Here is a 20244-nt window from a genome sequence, read left to right as displayed (position 1 = left end):
CAGCATGAAAGACGCCATCTGCACAAATTTGGATGCAGACGTACTATCCATCTCCTCTTGCTCTTCCTCAGTGATGTCAGGTAAGTTCTCCTCCTCCCCCAGCCACGAAGAATACATGGGAATATTGAGCAGCACAAGCTCCCTGCTGCTGTTGTTCTTTCGCCTCCTCCTCAAAAAAACCACCTTCCTCATCATCTGACTCCTCTTTCCCACACGACTCTTCCTCCTCCTCCTCCCCCCTCTGTGCTGCCGCAGGTGTTGAGGAAACATCTGGTTCTGCTGCGCATTGATATCACAACTCTACCTCCTGTTCCTGTAACTGTTCCTGTTCATGCTCCTCCACAGCTTGATCCACCACTCTACGCACGGCACGCTCCAGGAAGAAAGCATATGGGATCAAGTCGCTGATGGCGCCTTCACTGTGACTCACCATGTTTATCACCTCCTCAAATGGCTGCATAAGCCTGCAGGCATTTCGCATGAGTGTACAGTACTTCGGCCAGAACATCTCCATCTCCCCAGAGCATGTCCTTTCACTGTAGTTGTAGAGATACTGGTTGATGACTTTCTCCTGTTGTAGCAGGTGGTTAAACATCAGGAGCATTGAATTCCAGCAAGGCGGGCTATCGCAAATCAAGCGCCTCACTGGCAAGTTGTTTCTCCACTGAATATTGGCCAAGCGTACCATGGCCCTGTAAGACCGCCTGAAATGCCCACAAACCTTCCTAGACTGCTTTAGGACGTCCGGTAAGCCTGGGTACTTACACACAAATCTCTGAATTATTAGATTCAGTACATGTGCCATACAGGGTACATGTTTCAATTTTTCCAAATTCAAAGCTGAAATGAGATTGCTGCCGTGTCACACACCACATTGCCGATCTCCAGTTGGTGCGGGGTCAGCCACTGATCCAGCTGTTTGTTAAGAGCAGCCAGGAGAGCTGCTCTAGTGTGACTTTTCGCTTTGAGGCAAGACATGTCTAAGATGGCGTGACAACGTCATACCTAGCATGCAGCATAGGCCCTGGGGAGCTCAATTTTTGCTGGCAGAGAGAACAGATGGCATTGCTCTCATCTGAGGCAGACACACAAAAAAAATTCCACACCACTGAGCCCTGGGGTGTAAGCACTATGGTGGCGTCAGCAACTGATGTTGAAGGGCATGTTGGCTGGCTGTCCATAGGTGGCGATACATGGCGCCAGACACTGCCACTAGCTGTTTCTGACAATGAGCTCCTCCTGCTTCTTTCAGAAACTCGTCTACTCCTCTCTGACTCCCCCTCTGAACTGTCCCCTGTTCATCTCCTCTATTGGGAACCCACATGACATCCGTATCAGCATAATCATCATCGCTTGCATCAGACACCTCCAAAACTGCACCAACAGCAGATACTTCATTATCCTCCTCCTCACACCTTATGTCCATAGTGTCACCTAACTCAGACATATGAGATGGTGTAACTTGCTTAGCGCCTTCATCTTGTTGTAACAATAATGGCTGTGAATCAGTTAATTCCCCGCCAAATAACTTCTGTGAAGTGTCAAATGCAGCGGTTGTGGTGCTTGTAGTAGCGCTGGTGGCTGCGGAAGATGAGATGTTCTGTGTTAAATAGTCAACCACGTCCTGACAATCTTGGGAGTTGATGGGACGTGCCTTCTTCTGAGCACTGTACTTTGGTCCAGGGCCACACAAAATCACATCAGCATGACCTTGAACAGACCTGCCGGGTGGCCTGCCTCTGGGTCTGCCTCTGCGTGTTGTTTTGTCCATATCGGGGGGATGAAGTGAAAGGTATGCACTGACTTGACTAATACAATGTGCAGTCACACAGGTGCAGTGAAAGGTATGCAGTGACTGGTATTACAATACAATGTGCAGGTGTCACACAGGTGCAGTTAACAGGTATGCACGGACTGGTATATTAAACAGCGTGCGGTCACACAGGTACTGTGAACAATTATGCAATGACTAGTATTACAAATGTGCAGCTGTCACACACACAGGTACCGTGAACAGGTGCAGTGACTTGTATATAATATAACACTACGTGCGGTCACGTAGGTAGGTGCACTGAACAGGTATGCAGTGATTGGTATTACAAATGTGCAGCTTTCACACACACAGGTACCGCGCACAGGTGCAGTGACTGGTATATACTATAACACTGCATGCGGTCATGTAGGTAGGTGTACTGAACAGGTATGCAGTGATTGGTATTACAAATGTGCAGTTGTCACACACACAGGTACCGTGAACAGGTGCAGTGACTGGTATATAACACTGCGAGCTGTCACGTAGGTAGGTGCACTGAACAGGTATGCAGTGATTGGTATTACAAATGTGCAGCTGTCACACACACAGGTACCATGAACAGGTAGTCACTGAATGTGCTGGGCCTGGCAGTAGCACAGTAGGAATTACCAAGGGGCCAAGGGCTAGCTGCGACTGACTGACAGGGCTGTATATGCAAGTGTCTGTGGGACACACACACACACACACACACACACAAAAAATAGATCACAAGAACAAAAAGCTATTGAGGGGTGCTTTTTAGCAATAAGTATCAGCAAGGAGCAAGCTAACAAGAGCCTAACTAAGCTTTCCCTATGTCTCTCTGCAGCAAGCTCTCCCTTCTCTAATTACTGCAGCCACACGAGTGAGGGAAATGGCCGACACTGCCTGCCTTTTATAAGGCGGGGGGGCTCCAGGAGGGAGTGTAGCCTGATTGGCTACCATGTGTCTGCTGACTGTGATGTAGAGGGTCAAAGTTGACCCTAATGATGTAGTATAGGGGGCAGGTCGAACTCGCATATAGTTTGCGGTTCACCGCGAACGCGAACCACCGAAATTCGCGCGAATCGGTTTGCCCTGCCAACCGTTCGGGCCATCTCTAATGAAGACTTCAATCAAGAGAAGAACTGAGGAGAAGATGGAATAAGAGAACACTAAGGCAATAGAGAGAGTTGAATATGTCTATATACACTGTATGTATATTGTAATTTATGAATAAAGCAGAAGAGAATTCTTAAAATTCTAGGTTACCCACAGCCAACCTCAGTATAGACCAGGCATGGGCAAACTTGGGCCTCCAGCTGTTAAGGAACTACAAATCCCACAATGCATTTGCCTTTATGAGTCATGACTGTGGCTGTCAGCCTCCTGCAATGCATTGTGGGACTTGTAGTTCCTCAACAGCTGGAGGGCCAGGTTTGCTCATGCCTGGTATAGACAGTTACAGGAAAGGAAACCCATCTGTACTCTGTATCTTTCAGATTTGATCCAAGATATTATTATTATTTAGTATTTATATAGCACTGACATCTTCTGCAGCACTGTAAAGAGTATACTGTCTTGTCACTAACTGTCCCTCAGAGGAGCTCACAATCTAATCCCTAAGATAGTCATATGTCTATGTATGTATCGTAGTCTAGGGTCAATTTTAGGGGGAAGTAAATTAACTTAACTGTATGTTTTTGGAATGTGGTAGGAAACCTGAGTGCCCAGAGAAAACCCACGCAGAGACAGGGAGAACATAAAAACTCCTTGCAGACGTTGACCTGGCTGGAATTCGAACCGGGGACCCAGCGCTGAAAGGCAAGAGTGCTAACCACTAAGCCACCGTGCTGATAAAATAAATTAAAACCATAAAAAGGAATGTGTGGGTAACTTACCTTCTGTAACAAATTACATGGGCGCACAAATGTATTGAGCACCAATTTTGGCTACAAGCAAATCCAATGGATAAAGATACATTTAAGTCATTGGACTGGGCTTGACAAGAAACTACAGATACAAGAAAGCAAGCAGGAGGAGAAGCAGGCGAGGTATTTAAATTAGCAGAAAGAGGTCCATAAATAGTTCAAAGGTTAGAACAGGATTCAGGAACAGGCTGAAGGTAAACCAGAAAACTAATAGGTTAATGGGGTCTGGACCAAGGTCAAATCCAGGAATTAATAACATCACTCAATGAACTGGGATGAGGATAAAGTAGATAAAGTAGTAAGGACGGGAACTAAGATCTTAGATCAGGTTACAGAATTTCAGGCTCCAATACAGGTCTTGTGAGAGTACAGTCCAGTACAGAGATGTTACCACTGTAATGACTGGCTGAATACGAAAAGTGACCATCTAGTGAGAATGTAGGTGACCATAACATTTTAATAACTCTGTTGGACTTTCATAAATGCATTAGCTGGGGCAAATACATAAGTAAGAATGGGCAGTGCCAAGCTGTTACTTAATGTTCCCAAGCTTCTCCACTTCTCTTCCTTCTGTCTATGCTGTGTTACTTCCTGCAAGAACACAACTTTATTAATACAATCCAGGGCATTAATCTACTTTCTAAAATAAAACAAGAATATAGTGTTATTCTCCATACTGTAGAATACTGTAATCTGTTTGAGGATGAATCAAACCACCACTACAGTTAGCTTTTGTACCGATGAAATGGTGCTAAGCTATGTACCTGTTTATACCTCTCCACTCCTCTGTGTACAATTTAGGTTTGATTGGTATTTTGCTAAAAAAAACTGAATAACTGAGGCCCAGGTTTATAAACATTTTTTTATTCAAATCAATGGGTTTATCAAATGGAATGTCTAAAGTGGCGTGGTGTGAGGCTAGCTAAATCTCCTCTACTTTCTTATCTGTATGATGTATAAATGCATTTTTGTTTTATTTTTGCAGGAAAATACCCTATTGTTATTTCTCTTGGCTAGTTAAAGAGAACCTGAGATGAACCTGGGGTCAAAAATCAAATAAGGAGAGGGAAGGCCCGGGATGCTCCAGAGGCTTCCCACTCAAGACCTCTGCCACTGCCCGGGACCCTCCTGCACACAGTGGTCTTCTCCAACCATGAGCATGGCAGCACTGCACCTGCGTGAGCATGGATGCCCCTGTGCAGTAGCATGGAGCTACTCATGCACAAGTGGCTCCAGTTTATTGCATGAACCGCAAGCAAGTGAAATTACATTTTGTGATTTTTGACTCCTTTCGACCTGCTACACAAAATACTAGTTCCAGTTTCTCCTCAACATAACTGTGAGCCCTGTCACTAGACATTCAACACATATGAAAAGCTTGCAAAGGAGTTTTGAAGGTAGTAACTTTAATCATAGATATACATTGTACTTTATGGCAGCTGTCAGGGGCCATTTAATGTCAATATCCATCCCAGAAAAGCACTTAGCGTCAGTGGATGAGGTAAATAGTATGAGGAAAAAAATTAAAAAGAGAGATTAAAAGAAATGTCATAAGCTCAGGTCTCTAATTTTAACAATTTTAGCGTTTTTTTTCAATCAGTATATGAAGAAACCTCCCTCAACATACAAGTGTAAATATTTGTAGTTTGTGTTGGTTTTCTCTCACTTTAGTCATATGTAGTCAATATTTTTGTTTACTTTGATTCTATATAAATTTGGACTTTTTGAATTCTTGAATGATTTCTTTTATCCTCCAGAGGCTTCCCCTGTCTCCCCCCACCTCACTGATCCCCCACTGTTTCCTCCCAAAGCTCAGCGCACTACACCTGCACAGTAGCATGGACTCACTCGGGCTTCAGCTTTTTCAGCCGAAGTCTAAGCCGACCAGTGCTACTGCACATGTGTGAACTGCCGACAGTCCCTTGTCAATGTTTTTTCGTGAGCAGACAGCACTAGAACGGGCCGGCAGATGAGGTCAGGGGAAGCCTCTGGGGGATTCAGAGGCTTCCCTCTCCCGAGGTTAGTACCCAAATTGAGCACTTTTTTACCTACAGGTTTTCTTTAACCACTTCGGTACCAGCAGCCTCTGCCCCCTTAAGGACCAGAGGCTGCTGGTACATTAAAACGGCGCTTCCCGACGAATCGCCGCAAAAATCCACGGCTTCCGCCTTTCGAGCCGCTATGCCCTCACCACAGGCTTCACTCTCTGCCGTCTCTATGATGGCAGAGCACTATGCACTGGTCAGTAGCCGCTTTCATTGGCTCCTGACCCTGTCAATCAATGTAAGCCAATGGGAATGGCTTACAGTGATGACAGGGCCAGGAGCCAATGAAAACGTCTGCGTTGGTCTGGATCTAGTTAAGAAACTGCAAGTTTCCTGGTTATGTCAGTACTATAGATTCACTACTTTGTCTATCACTGAATCGCTTATTAGAAAGAAACAGGCAATTGTACAGCGCGGAGAATAACAAAGCGCTGCATGGTATTGCCGTGCCCTGATCAAGGGAGGGATTTTAATTACCTGGCAGGTGCTCTCTCTCTTCTTCTCCCCACAGGTACACGCTCTCCACCAGTATCTGGGGAGAGCCTCGCAGCTGTTAGCGCTGATTGGGCGCACGAGCCGGCGGGCAGAGGAAGGCAGCCAATCCGCGTCGAGTGCGGAATATATAAAGGAGGAAGCGGGTGGATGGCGCATTCAAAATTCCCCGTCTGAAGAGGAGCTGTCAGAAGATGGAGGATATTGTAGCGGCGGTGATGAGGAGAGCCGGGGCGGAGGACGGTGCGGAGTGGCTAGCAGCCCTCATGAGGTGTGGAGTTGGTGAGGAGGAGGCGGCTGTTGCGGGACCTTCCAGGGAGCCAGGCGACATGACGGAGACTAGAGGAGGCGGACGCTATGCACTGCGCATGGCGGCGGGGATGCGTGACGAAGATCCTGAGCAGATGGAGGAGGAGCTGTGAGGCCATGTATCTCGGCAAGAAGAATATGAGGGACACCTTAGGGCAGAGCTTTCCGGAGTTGAGGGGGTGGCTGCTCCAGTCGGGGGCGGGCCCGGAAAGAGGCCTAAAAAGTCTAAGAGGCGCTCTTCCCCTCCAGCGAGGTTTAATAGGGCGGCCAGCTGCCGGCCCGTGGTGAAGAAGGGACGTTTCCAGCCTGCACAATCAGGTGGGCAGGCAGCGTCGGCCGTTTTGGAGCCACAAGCTCCTCCTAGTCGGGGCACACTTGGTGGAGAGGCTGAGGACTCCAGAGCACCGGTTCTCCCGGGTGAGTTGTCTGCGCAATGCAGTTTGAATTCTATTAATTCTCGTTTGAATGAAATGTCTGCTGTTATTGATTCATTGGTTAAATCTGTGCAGCTGCAGCAGAAAGTGTCTGTGAATAATGATAATGTAGTCAATGAGGCTGCTAGCGTGCAGGCCGTTAATGCTGGTGTTTCAGTTCAAACTGCTCCGGCTGCAGCCTGGGCTAATATTGATTATGCTGCTCAAGGGAAGCAGCCTATGGTAGCACCTGTGTTAAAACCTGGTATTGCGGAGTCTCATTATAAAGAGGCTTTACCGTGTGTTTTATCTCCACTGGGCTTTCACTTAAGTATTTCAGTGAAAGAAAAGATTTGGAGTGGGGAGTATATTGACCTGTTATCTCTGCTGCCGTTTTACAAAGATTTCACTGTCAAGGATAAAAAAGATGGTGAGGAAGACAGGCGCCGTCCTGTATTGCGTAATTTTAATAACTGGCAGCAGGCATTTTGTATATATGCGAGTGTGTTGGGCGAAAGGAAGCCTGAATTATCTACCAGCTTATTTCAGTATCTGGATGTGATTAGCGAGGCATATAGGCAGTTTGGAGGCTTAGCTTGGTTCCAATATGACGAGGCTTATCGTCAAAGAATGTCTGTGCAGTCCTCCCTTTCATGGGGAACGAAAGATTTAGGCTTGTGGTTGAGTCTTATGCTGGCGCAGCAGAAACAAAAACAATCTCAGTCAGTTGTACAGTCTGGTTCGGCAGTTAAGAAGGGCTTGTGTTTCGCCTACAATGAAGGTACTTGCAAGTTCCTTCAAAATTGCAGATACAGGCACGAATGCAACTTTTGCGGTGGAATGCACCCGATGTCCCGCTGCTTTAAGAGGGTCGGGTTACAGGCGCAAAATAGCACAAAGGAGCTTTTTCATAAAAGCCTGGACGCCAGTGAGGCTTCAAAAAATGGCTCCGTGGTTAAGAATCTATCCAGACAAGCCGAGCAGCCAGCTAATCACTGAAGGTTTTGAAAAAGGCTTTAAGTTGCCGATATTTGATGGTCAGGGATGCGTTACTGTCCCGAATTTAAAGTCAGTTAATCTATATCCGCAGGTTGCATTTGATAAGATTGCTAAAGAACTATGCTTAGGTCGGGTGGAAGGGCCCTTTGTGGCACCTCCATTCGTTGATTTCAGAATTTCACCGTTAGGTGTAGTACCAAAAAAGTCGGTGAATGAATTTAGGTTGATACACCACTTGTCCTACCCGCGTGACAGTTCCTTAAATGATAGCATAGATAAATCGTTAGCATTGGTTTTCTTATTTGTCGTTTGACAAGACACTGGATGAAATTAGAAAATTCGGTAGTAACGCTCTCTTAGCTAAGGCAGACATCCAGTCTGCATTCCGTTTGCTGCCTATCTGCCCAGATGCGTTCCAATCTTTGGGTTTTTGTTTTGACAATCAATTTTTCTTTGACAAATGCCTCCCAATGGGTTGCGCATTGTCATGTTTTTATTTTGAAACTTTCTCCAAATTTTTAGAATGGTCAGTGAGTCAGAAGGCGTCGGGAGGTGCTTTAGTGCACTACCTTGACGATTTTTTATTCATTGGACCAAGAGATTCCCAGACTTGCCAGGCACTGTTGCAAGTTTTCTGTGAGACCATGGAGGAATTTGGTGTGCCTCTAGCGCACGAGAAGACTGTGTTTCCATGTACCACTTTGGAATTCTTAGGAATAACGGTGGACACGGTGAGAATGGAGTTTAGGTTGCCAAATAAGAAGATTGAGAGTTTGAAAGCACTACTGAATGGCTTGTTAGTTAAAAGGAGATCGACGGTTAGAGAGATTCAGTCTGTTTTGGGCCATTTGGCATTTGCTTCTAGAGTGATGCCGATGGGCAGGGTCTTTTCGAGAAGGTTGGCAGCAGTTATAGCAGGGCTTAAGTCCCCTGGCTGGCATGTTACATTAGATAGGGAAGTTAAAGAGGATGTGTTGGTGTGGCATAGTTTTTTGCAAGGTTTTAATGGTAGGTCTTTGTGGCAAAGTGAGTTCGTTTTGGATGACAAGATGGAGTTTTTTACGGACGCAGCAGGTTCCGTCAGGTACGGGGCTTTTTGGCAGGGCCGGTGGTCCGCAGAGTGTTGGCCTCAATCCTGGATCGAGGGCGGCGTTACAAAAAATATATTGTTATTAGAGCTTTTCCCGGTCATTGTGGCTTTAACGTTATGGGGAAAGAGTTTTCAGAATAAGCGGATCCTGCTGCAGACGGACAATAGGGGAGTCATGTTTGCAATTAATTGCTTGTCAGCAAAATCTGGCATGGTTGTCAAGCTGCTTAGGCATTTGGTTCTCCTTTGTTTAAGACTGAATGTGTGGTTAAAAGCTAAATATTTACCGGGGAGATTAAACTTAATAGCTGATTCTTTATCTCGGCAGAATTGGGATACATTCCGGGCTCTGACAGCCGCAGAAGAGGAAGGACAGAGTTGCCCAGAGCATTTATGGAGGATCATTTGGTCCTAATTTCAGGCTTGGTGGAAAGGTCGGTTGCCCCCCGGACCTGGATTGAGTATAACAAAGCCTGGTCGGCTTGGTGCAAATTTTCAGATGAGTATAATGTAAACCCCTTATGTGACTCTAGCGAAGTATTTTTGGTTTTTATTTCTAATTGTGTACAAGAAGGGTTTTCGGTGAGTAAACTTTCAAAGTTTTTGGCCGGAATCTCATTTTTTAGGAGATTGTCTCAGGCTCCTGGTCATAATTCATACCCGCTAGTTAGGCAAGTGTTGAAGGGTTTTGCCAAGGGAACAAGAATTCCTGATGGTAGAAGGCCAGTGTCGTTTGATTTATTAAAGAAGATAGTAGAGGTGCTGAGCTTGTTATGTGTGGATAGTTATGAGGTAGCCTTGTTTAGAGCCGCTTTTAGTTTAGCGTTTTTTGGAGCACTAAGAATTTCAGAGGTGGTTGCTCCCAATAAATCATCACTTTCCCCTCTTGAAGCGGAGCATGTGCGCATCGGCATTAATAGAATTGAGCTGTTTATTCAGCGCTCTAAAACCGATCAGGCGGGCAAAGGCGTTTGGCTAGCGCTTGCTGAGTTAAAAGGGGAGTTTTGCTGTCCGGTAAGATTGGTGGGTCTATTTGCAAGCATTAGATGCCGAGCTAAGTCTTTTTTGGTGCATAAGGACGGGACGGCCTTATCGTCCTTCCAGTTTAAGGCGATTTTTCACAAGTGCCTGGTTCATCTGGGTTTGGGGGGCATGAAGTTCTCCTCCCATTCGTTTAGAATAGGGGCTGCAACTGAGGCAGTTAGACATGGATTGCCGGATGAGGTCGTGCAACGGATTGGTCGGTGGGAATCTAGCAGATTCCGATTATATGTTAGACCTCATGTGTTTATTTAATGTTTTGCAGGTAAAACAATAATTTGGATCGTCGGCCACTCTTTTATTTACTGGGCCCAGAGGAGGGCCAAGAACAGGCCGTATTCCGAGAACTTACTACTGAGCAAGGATGAAGCTCAAGTCTTTTGGTTGGGTATCCGAGGTCTTCAATGGGAGAACCTCAGTTCTGCTATATATAATAAATTACATGGTTGGCCGGTCCCAGATATCCTTCTAATTCATTTAGGGGGTAATGATATTGCAAGGTTCAACACTATAGATCTTTTGCATCGCATGAGATCGGATTTATTCGATTTGGCGAGATTTTTGCCTAGAACAAAGATAATTTTTTCAGAAATAATTCCGAGGCTATCCTGGTCTCTCTACTCGGATCTCAAATTCATGAACAAAATTAGGAAAAGAATAAATCGATCTCTAGCGAAATTCCTGCCTATGATTGGTAGTTTTTCATTCCGTCATATTGAATTGGAGGGAAAGGAGCCTGGCCTTTTTAGAAACGATAAGGTTCATTTGTCAAGTATTGGATTAGATATATTAAATTCCAATCTACACTCAGCCATTTAAAAGGCCGCGGTGGTGGTGGGGGGGCCAGCCTAGGTTCTAGGCCGGCTGGTGGAAATGGCACCCAGGTTTGGGTGGTCCGTTTGGAGTTACCAGTAAAGATTACTGGCAGTTATTATAAAACTTCATTCTGTCTTTTGTATTTCTGAATAAAGAAAATGTTGGTTGTTTTATTTAATAAAGTTAACAAGTTATACTTTGAAAACCCCAATAAAAATGGCCGCGGCCTTAATCCAGCAATGGTGTGTAGTTAGTTATTTTAGTATTAAGTGGGTTTAATGGGCAAGTGCAATTCCATGTACAGCGCGGAGAATAACAAAGCGCTGCATGGTATTGCCGTGCCCTGATCAAGGGAGGGATTTTAATTACCTGGCAGGTGCTCTCTCTCTTCTTCTCCCCACAGGTACACGCTCTCCCCCAGCATCTGGGGAGAGCCTCGCAGCTGTTAGCGCTGATTGGGCGCACGAGCCGGCGGGCAGAGGAAGGCAGCCAATCCGCGTCGAGTGCGGAATATATAAAGGAGGAAGCGGGTGGATGGCGCATTCAAAATTCCCCGTCTGAAGAGGAGCTGTCCCGCCCCCCCCCTCCCTGTCGCTGGTCATTGATATATTGGAGTTATTTGCTTATTCGGTTAGGTGTAGTTCGTAAGAAATGGCACCCAGGTTTGGGTGGTCCGTTTGGAGTTACCAGTAAAGATTACTGGCAGTTATTATAAAACTTCATTCTGTCTTTTGTGTTTCTGAATAAAGAAAATGTTGGTTGTTTTATTTAATAAAGTTAACAAGTTATACTTTGAAAACCCCAATAAAAATGGCCGCGGCCTTAATCCAGCAATGGTGTGTAGTTAGTTATTTTAGTATTAAGTGGGTTTAATGGGCAAGTGCAATTCCATGTTCCAGGTTACTGATGCACTATGAAGCGAATCTATAACATGAAGATATGATCTTCTGATTGTGCTTTTAGGTATTCCTGATCCCACTTAATAAGAATGTGTAAACCTCATTGCAGTGTTTATTAGGAGTACTGCACTGGCTGACTTTTTCATGGTATGAAAATGTAATGTTTCAAATATTGTGTACTTCATAATAAAAAGCTTCCTTGAAGTGATGATTTTGGCAGTCAAGCAGTAAGGTGGCTGCACCTTACTGCTTGCAAAACATTACTTTCCTGCACCTCCACAACAGGTGTTGGATGATTAAAGTAAACTCAGTTCATGCTAATATGTTGTGAATGTGAACACCTGAACGCTTGCATTGAAGTGTGTATGGTTACTAGTAGATCAAAGTGATTCATGTTCTTGTGTGCTGTGCAGAGGATCACATCATCCAGAATAAATACATAATTCAACAACTACAAAGAGCATGGAATGTATAGATTGCGAGCATGTGACGCAGAATGCATTTTACAATTTTTTTTATTACAGTAATCTTTTAAATGGAGATAATGGCGGGAATGAAAATAATGATAGCAATGGTCAGTCTGACCTATTTTCTTTTTTCAGTGTACTGTTCTCTTTTCATATGCAGGTGTTCTCAATTAAGAGTTTAAGTCAAGCCTGTGCCAATAATGAGCTTAATAAGGCGAATGCACATTCAGTTAGGATGTGTTTTCTTGCTTGAGGTCTGTAGATTTTCTAATTCCTGTATTAACTTCCTAATATAAGATCAGAAAATCAGTGAATCTGTGCTCTGCACTTGCTTTCCTCACAGTGTGAAATGGATTTTGGGTTCCTCTGAAAAGTTTGTGTTTTTAGCACCGTTGTTTCGCTGTCCTTGGTTAACTGAGGACTCAAGTCCAATGATACAGTCACCAATATCCAATGACTAATGGTGATGACAGCTGGCCAGTAGGTAGAGGTATAATAATGCCCCTCGGGCCCCCAAGCAAAACTGTCATGGGGCCACCCTGCAACTCCCCCCTAAACTTAGTGGCCTGTCATTCTACCTCTTCATCTCTCAAGCAAAATTATCATGAAGCCCACTGCACGCTTATGATTGCAATACCCCCTCCCATTCCATATCCACCCTGCCCCCCTTCCTCGTGCACGTGGTGGCCAGTATTTCTGCCCTCCCTTTCCACTTGCTGAGTAGTGCAGGGAGTGCTGAAATATTTACCTGGTGCTTACTGCAGTCGGTCTCCTCTTCCTCCCGATAACCACTTGCTCTATGCTGCCATCCTCCAGCTCGTGATCACATGACATGCATCGGGAGCCAGTGGATGGCAGCATAGAGTGTGCGGCTGCCAACAGGAGGAGGAGACCCAACGCAGCACGGACCAGGTTAATATTACAGTACTCCCTGGGCTACTCTGCAGGGTGGGATGGAGGAGGAGCAGGCCCCACTGCAGTAGTGGGGCTGTGTTATGCCAATGCCAATGGCAATAACTTATAGAGGCAGGAAGGGATGGGCACAATTTACAACCTAATCCTAGTCTCATTCAATAGCAAGAAACAATACAATTTATAGCAAATAACAATTGCATTGAAGCCAGACATTGTGCAATCATAAAATTACATCTGGTATCCAATAATTTTGTTTCCCTTTACAGGATTCGAACACAGGCACATTTAAAAGTACTCAAAATGAGAATCTATGATTTTATTTTATTTGCTTTCATGTGCTGGCTGTAAATGCCACAATTATCTTAAGCTTAGCATTAATGGTGCATGTAACCAGCCCAGTTACAATTTAAACTTGGAATTTACGATGTCTCCCCATCACCAGAATCTGCTTCATGTCATGTTGAGGAAAATGTTGATTTTATCAATGTAGCCAAGATGCCTGGGAAAGCCTCCTCAGTAACAGTTGAGGCATCTAATTACATTTATGTTTGCTAAAGAATGTTTCTCCTCTGTATGTCAGTGTATATAAGCTGTGTTTTTCAGTTCTGGTCAGGAACCAGTCCGACGAAGGCTTTTTATAAGCTGAAAGCTTACTGTTTATCCATCTCTAAGTTAGCCAATAAATTGTATCATCCTGATTCAAAACTCCTTGCTATGATATGTAAAGGCAGCATTTTTTCAGGTGTATAATGTTCATAACTTGGTGTAAAGGTCTTCTCCAAATAGCCCGAAGTGAATCTCAATTCTCAACAACATTAAGATGCACACCGGGCTGTGTGAGTTATGACCCAATATCAGCCTTCACTGGCATCGCTCATCTTCAAGGAGCTGGAAAGCTCACCCACCTTCACCATGGTCGCAGTCTGCGTGTTCATTGCTTCTGGGCAGGGTCATGTTCTTCTTTCTATTATGGTACAATGTAGAATAGAAAACACTTGGCACTCAAACCTAGTGCATGTGCATGAGGGGCGGGCTCTGCGTTTGCTTATTGTTCAATAGATACTTCCCCTCTTGTTTTCAGTCACTTAAACAAATGGCATATAACTGGAACTCTGGACGTGCACCGGTTTCAAAATCTGTGAATAACAGTCCATCAATATACATACAAAAAGGCAGACCGGGCATCAGTCCCTTTGAGTTACTTTATTACAGCATCTTGCCAAAAAGAGTGTTGCAGTAATACATTCGTATATGGTCACAAACGGATGGATCAAACCTGCATTGTTGAGGATGTTCGGGGAGTGCGGGGTGCGGGTGACCAGGGGTGAGTGGACTGCACTACAGCCGTTTCGCGCCCGACTGGCGCTTGTTCACGTGTTTGCGTCCTTGGAAATGGCGGTGCCGGGCGGCTTTCCGGAATATGTCCGTAAGCCACACCCCCGGCGCACGCCATTGGTCCGATTGGAGTGTCAGGGGGGTGAGGGGTGAAGGGGCGGGGACTCGCCATAACGGCGAGAAGCTAGTAAGTGTCTGGATGAGCCAGCAAAGAAAACAGGCTGCTGGCATTGTCTTAAAGGGACTGTGCTTGATAAAACTATTACGTGTGTATGTAAACATTGAAACTTCAAACTTGTGTACATAGAACCACCCTGGATTAAAACAAAGGGTAAACTAATTTGAACATGTGTGTCAAGATTCAGTGACAAATCAGTTAAAGTGCATAAGACAGTGCATCCTTACATAAGGGCAAACCTATATTGGCATTGCTGCTGTGGAGTGTTTGATAAATCCTTCACATTACCTCAAACTGCGTTTAGCATTACAAACACATATGTTACATAGCTATCCCATTCTTTATTACCCCCCCAAAAAAAAAAACCCCATAAAAACCTTCCCTAAAAAAGAGGCCGGGGATGCGACTGTTTTTCCCAAGAGACGAATTAAAAAGGTATATTTACCTTATAGTTGGATAAATAGCAACCATTACTCTATTTATACAAGGAGGAGGCCAAAGCAATATCTGTCGGCTCAACGTTGCCCGTAGATAGCTATATACTGTGGTCCACCCACGGACATTCTAACATCAATTAGAGGTGTACGGAAACCAAATAGATGAGGATAAGGTAAGGTGGGGGAGGGAAACGAGGTGGGGACAATACCCCAATACAGAAAGGTCATAAAGTCCAAAGGTGAGGGCCCGTGGAAAGGGTTTCCCCACTCATCAAAGAAAAAGAGAAGAGGCACCACTACAGAGGATCCCAGAGGGGAAGAGGGGCTGGCGGGCGAACCTCAAGACACGGACCGCTTCCCATTTTGAGTGACAGTGACCACATAGGGGACCCCCTTATAGGATGCATCCCAAAAGGTCAAACACAGGGGGGGGAGAGGGGAGGTGAAAGAAAAGGGGTTAGGGTGCGGGATGCGCCCCCAGTTTGCACGGCTGGAGAGCTGCATCCGGCTGCTACCCATTGCCTGTTGTGCCACCTGTCTAACTTCGTGGCACCCTGATGTAGGTATTCAGGGCTGTTTATTTCAAAATCCCTCTCCTCCCCCATTTGTCATCTCAACAATGGTAGCCGACTATTGTCAGACGAGAGGTGTGTATTACACTATTTTTCTCATAAGCAGTCCATTAGAGGGACGCCCATCAGTCCAATCTGTCCCTTAAGGTTGGAAAATGGCAAGAAAAGTTGATACATACACCCGTGTAGATGGACCATAAGTCCTCCAAAGAAATTGGAGAGGCAACTTAAACTTATAGATATTGTTCCGGGTTTTTAGACAAAGGATGTGTCCCTAGGAGGGGGGTCCCAGGAGATTAAGGGTCAAGGAAACAGGACAACTCCAATCTGTCATTTAGGCCCAGTGGTCCCATTGCCTCTGTGCGTAAAATAACCCTTGACTCTCGTCTGGTTAATTCCTGGTCTCGATCACCCCCTCTTCGGGACGGAACTACATGTAAAAGGCCGGCGAATTTTAGGCATTCTGCTCTGCCCCCATGGGCCTCTCTAACATGTTTGATGAGTCGGGGACAGCCCTTCCCCGATTTTATTGATTTAAAATGTTCCCCCACCCTCTCCTTTAAGGGGCGAGTGGTTTTGCCCACATAAAAGAACTGACATGGGCAAAATACAACATAGGTGACAAAACCTGTCTGGCATGTGATGAATGCTCTTACCTCCCATTGGATCCCACCCAGACGGTAATTTGTGCCCTCCCACATGTGTCGACAGTATTTACAGTTTCCACATCTGTGGTTGCCCTTAGGGCGTCTAATGGTTAGCCAGTTTTGAGTCTGTGGTGAGTGGAACTCACTTCTGGTCAGGGTGTCCCCTAAAGTTGGGGCTTTCCTGAAGGCTACCCTGGGTGGATCCGGGAACACCTTTTGCAGAGTGGGATCTCGAGTGATTATTGCCCAATTTCTCTTTATGGTTTGGGTCAATTTCCGCGACACAGAAGTATAATCAAATGTGAAGGTGAAAGGATTCTTCCCTTTATTTTTGGTGGGTCTAGTGAGGAGGGAGGTACGGTCTCTTTTTCTAGCTTTATCTTGTGCCTCCTGAAGGGAATATTCGTCATAATTTCTGGCTTGTAGGCGTGCTGTCAATTCCTCTGCCTGTTTCTCAAAAGTGGCCAGATTAGAATTATTCCGTCTGAGGCGTAAGTACTGGCCGTATGGCAGGGAGGCCTTGACATGTTCCGGATGAAAACTGCTCCTGTGAAGGAGCGAGTTGACAGCCGTGGCCTTCCTGAACCCCTCACATGCCAACCTTGCTCCATCAGGCCTGATCTTCAGGTCCAAAAAGTTGATGGATTTATCGCTTATTTCAGAGGTAAAGCGCATGTTTATTGGGTTGTCATTGAGGAGGTCCATAAAGGCCTCGAATTCATCCGTACCTCCCCGCCACACGACCAGCACATCGTCCACATAGCGAGCCCACATTTCGATATTATGTCTGAATAAATTCTTTGGGCTTCTCACGTAATCCTCCTCCCAGGCCCCCAGGAACAGGCCCGCATAGGTACATGCCACAGAGGTCCCCATGGCCGTCCCGGAGGTCTGGTGGTACCACCTTCCATCGAAGAGGAACGCGTTATGCGTCAAGACGAAACTCAGACATTCACACAGGAAGTCTTTGTAACCTTCGTCTTTGTTCGTTTTATCCAAGAACCTACGGACCGCCTTAATTCCCTCGTCGTGGGGTATTCTGCTATAAAGACTTTCCACATCGATTGTGGCTAGTCTGTACCCTGGCCTCCATGTCACGCTTTCAACGAGGTTAATCGTGTCAAGCGTGTCTGCCAGGTAGGCCGGTACCCCAGATAATAAGGGACGTAATAGGTGGTCCAGGAACCGGGACAACCGTTCTGTCAACGAGCCGCACCCCGAGACGATGGGTCTTCCCGGGGGGGTTTTTGCGGACTTATGTAGCTTTGGAAGGTGGTACCACACAGGATAGCGGGGGGACAGGGGGAGTAGGTCGACCGCCAACCTCTGCGACATGTACCCTTTTTCCACTCCACGTCTAAGCAAAGTGCGTAGAGCGGACTGGTACCTGACCGTGGGGTTGCCACTCAACTTGGTATAATACTCCAAGTTGTTTAGTTGTCTGTGGGCTTCTCTGATGTAAAATTCAGTGGACATAATTACCACATTCCCCCCTTTGTCCGCCTGTTTTATCACCAGGTCGCGATGCTGTCTGAACCATCTGATGGCGATTCTGTCGGTCTGGCTTAAATTGCATGGGGCTCCCTCATAGCAGAGAGCTTTCATCTCAGCTGCAACCTGGTGAAGAAACTGGTCTATAGGCGAACCGGGGGGAATGGGTATGGAGCGTGTGGATTTACAAGCTCTGAAACTTCCGGGATCCCCAAGAGACAGGCTTTGTATGGGTCTCACCCTATCTGCCTCATCAGGACACCCTCCCTCCTCCCATAGCTCCTCCAATATCCGGAGTGCCTCTATCTCGGTGGCATCCCAGGTCACCTCGGGGCTAAACCCCAAAGTAGACATAGGATCTGCCTCCGATGTTGGGCCTCCATCACCTTGTCCTTGGAGCTCCTTAGATCCCTCCCCATGTTGGTAGAGTTGTTTGATCATCATTTTCCTTGTGGTTTTGTATAAATCAATGAAAAAATCCACATAGTCAAACCCCTGTGTGGGTGAAAAGCCCAGTCCCTTTTGGAGTAAGGTGATGCAGAACTGGGGGATAATGGCATCGGTCAGGTTAACCACCTGAAGTTCGCCCCCTACAGGCAGCTGATCCGCCTCACTTTTTTCCTCTATTCCTTGATTCTCCTTCTCTTGATTTTGTTGCTTCCTTGCTGGTTCCTGGTGGCTGTCTGAGAGTCCCAGGTGACATTTTTCCTGGTGTCTTTTTCTTCCGCCTCGGCGGATTCTCCGCCTAAAGGGGTCGAGGCACATGACTGTATCGGGGCCGGTTTTGCTTTTGGCTCCGGGTTGTTACCCTGTTTCTTTTTCTTGTAGTGTTTAGGTTTCGGTTTGCCCTCCGGCTTCTCGCCTTCGGAGTCAGAACCCGAGTCAGTTGTCCAATAGCCTTTTCCTTTTTTAGGTTTACCACCTCGAATCGGGGTGCCTCCTTGGCCCCAATAAAAAATCCGTCCCTTCTTAAAGTCGTCTTGGTCTCGGTGAAATTTTTTCAGCTTTCTCGCCTTCAACTCATTCTGGATAGGTAGAATTTTTTTTCTCGATTTTAGAGATAATAGTTGTAAAACTTTCCTCCGTAGTTACCTCTTGTAACTTTTCCCTCGTGTCCTGGAGCTCCTCAGAAACTTTGTTATGCTCCTCGATTGTACGTTCCCTTACAATTTCCTGCAAGGTTCTGCAATAGTTTAAGTGTGCCGTTTCCCACCTCTCCACAAACTCCCTATCCTCACGATATTCTGACGGTTCCTTGTAGGATCTGAAGCCACGTGCAATGTAGCCTTCCTCCTTGTATTTATTTAAAGTGGTTGCCGTCCAAAACAATTTCGTCTCTTTTTCGCAAAGTCCCCCTAGTCTCAACTCCAAGACCCTGGTCACCACGTCCCTGTTTGCAGGTGCAGGACTAATACATTTATGTTTGCTAAAGAATGTTTCTCCTCTGTATGTCAGTGTATATAAGCTGTGTTTTTCAGTTCTGGTCAGGAACCAGTCCGACGAAGGCTTTTTATAAGCTGAAAGCTTACTGTTTATCCATCTCTAAGTTAGCCAATAAATTGTATCATCCTGATTCAAAACTCCTTGCTATGATATGTAAAGGCAGCATTTTTTCAGGTGTATAATGTTCATAACTTGGTGTAAAGGTCTTCTCCAAATAGCCCGAAGTGAATCTCAATTCTCAACAACATTAAGATGCACACCGGGCTGTGTGAGTTATGACCCAATATCAGCCTTCACTGGCATCGCTCATCTTCAAGGAGCTGGAAAGCTCACCCACCTTCACCATGGTCGCAGTCTGCGTGTTCATTGCTTCTGGGCAGGGTCATGTTCTCCTTTCTATTATATTTTTCTTTTCTGTGTAAGTTTGTCATTGGATTTTTATTGTACAGATCAGCAAAATAGAGTGTTATATAAATAAAAGATGATGATGAGGATAATAACTGAGAGAAAAGCAATAGGTGCTTCTGTTTCAGGTTCCCAGTATTAAAGATACAAATAAATGGCATTAGCATGTTTGTGTGTGGAGTCACAGGCAATGTATGATAGTAAGGGTTTCCCTTACAAACTATCTGTATTGAATTTGTAAACTGTATTTTCCTTACTAACCATCTGTATTGAATGAGAGGCACATGATGAGATATGATGTTTTGGGACTTATGAGCCAACAGTTAATACAAAGACACCATTAGTTAGCTATGATTAAGGAGCCATCTTTTGCTCCGATACGCGTGAGCTTTTATCTGTAACACTACATGGAATAACAGAATAAAGAATTTTTTACTTCACCCTACCATCTGGTGCAGCTGGATTTTTATCATTCACTCTTGGATCATTTGGCCTTGGACTTCCCTGCTCCCATCTGGGACTATACGTGAGTGTAGCAGTCTCCTCCT

The sequence above is a fragment of the Hyperolius riggenbachi genome, chromosome 4 (genome assembly GCF_040937935.1).
Source record: "Hyperolius riggenbachi isolate aHypRig1 chromosome 4, aHypRig1.pri, whole genome shotgun sequence".
Taxonomy (NCBI): domain Eukaryota; kingdom Metazoa; phylum Chordata; class Amphibia; order Anura; family Hyperoliidae; genus Hyperolius; species Hyperolius riggenbachi.
The sequence above is the reverse complement of the archived record's forward strand: the minus strand, read 5'-3'. Positions refer to the sequence as shown.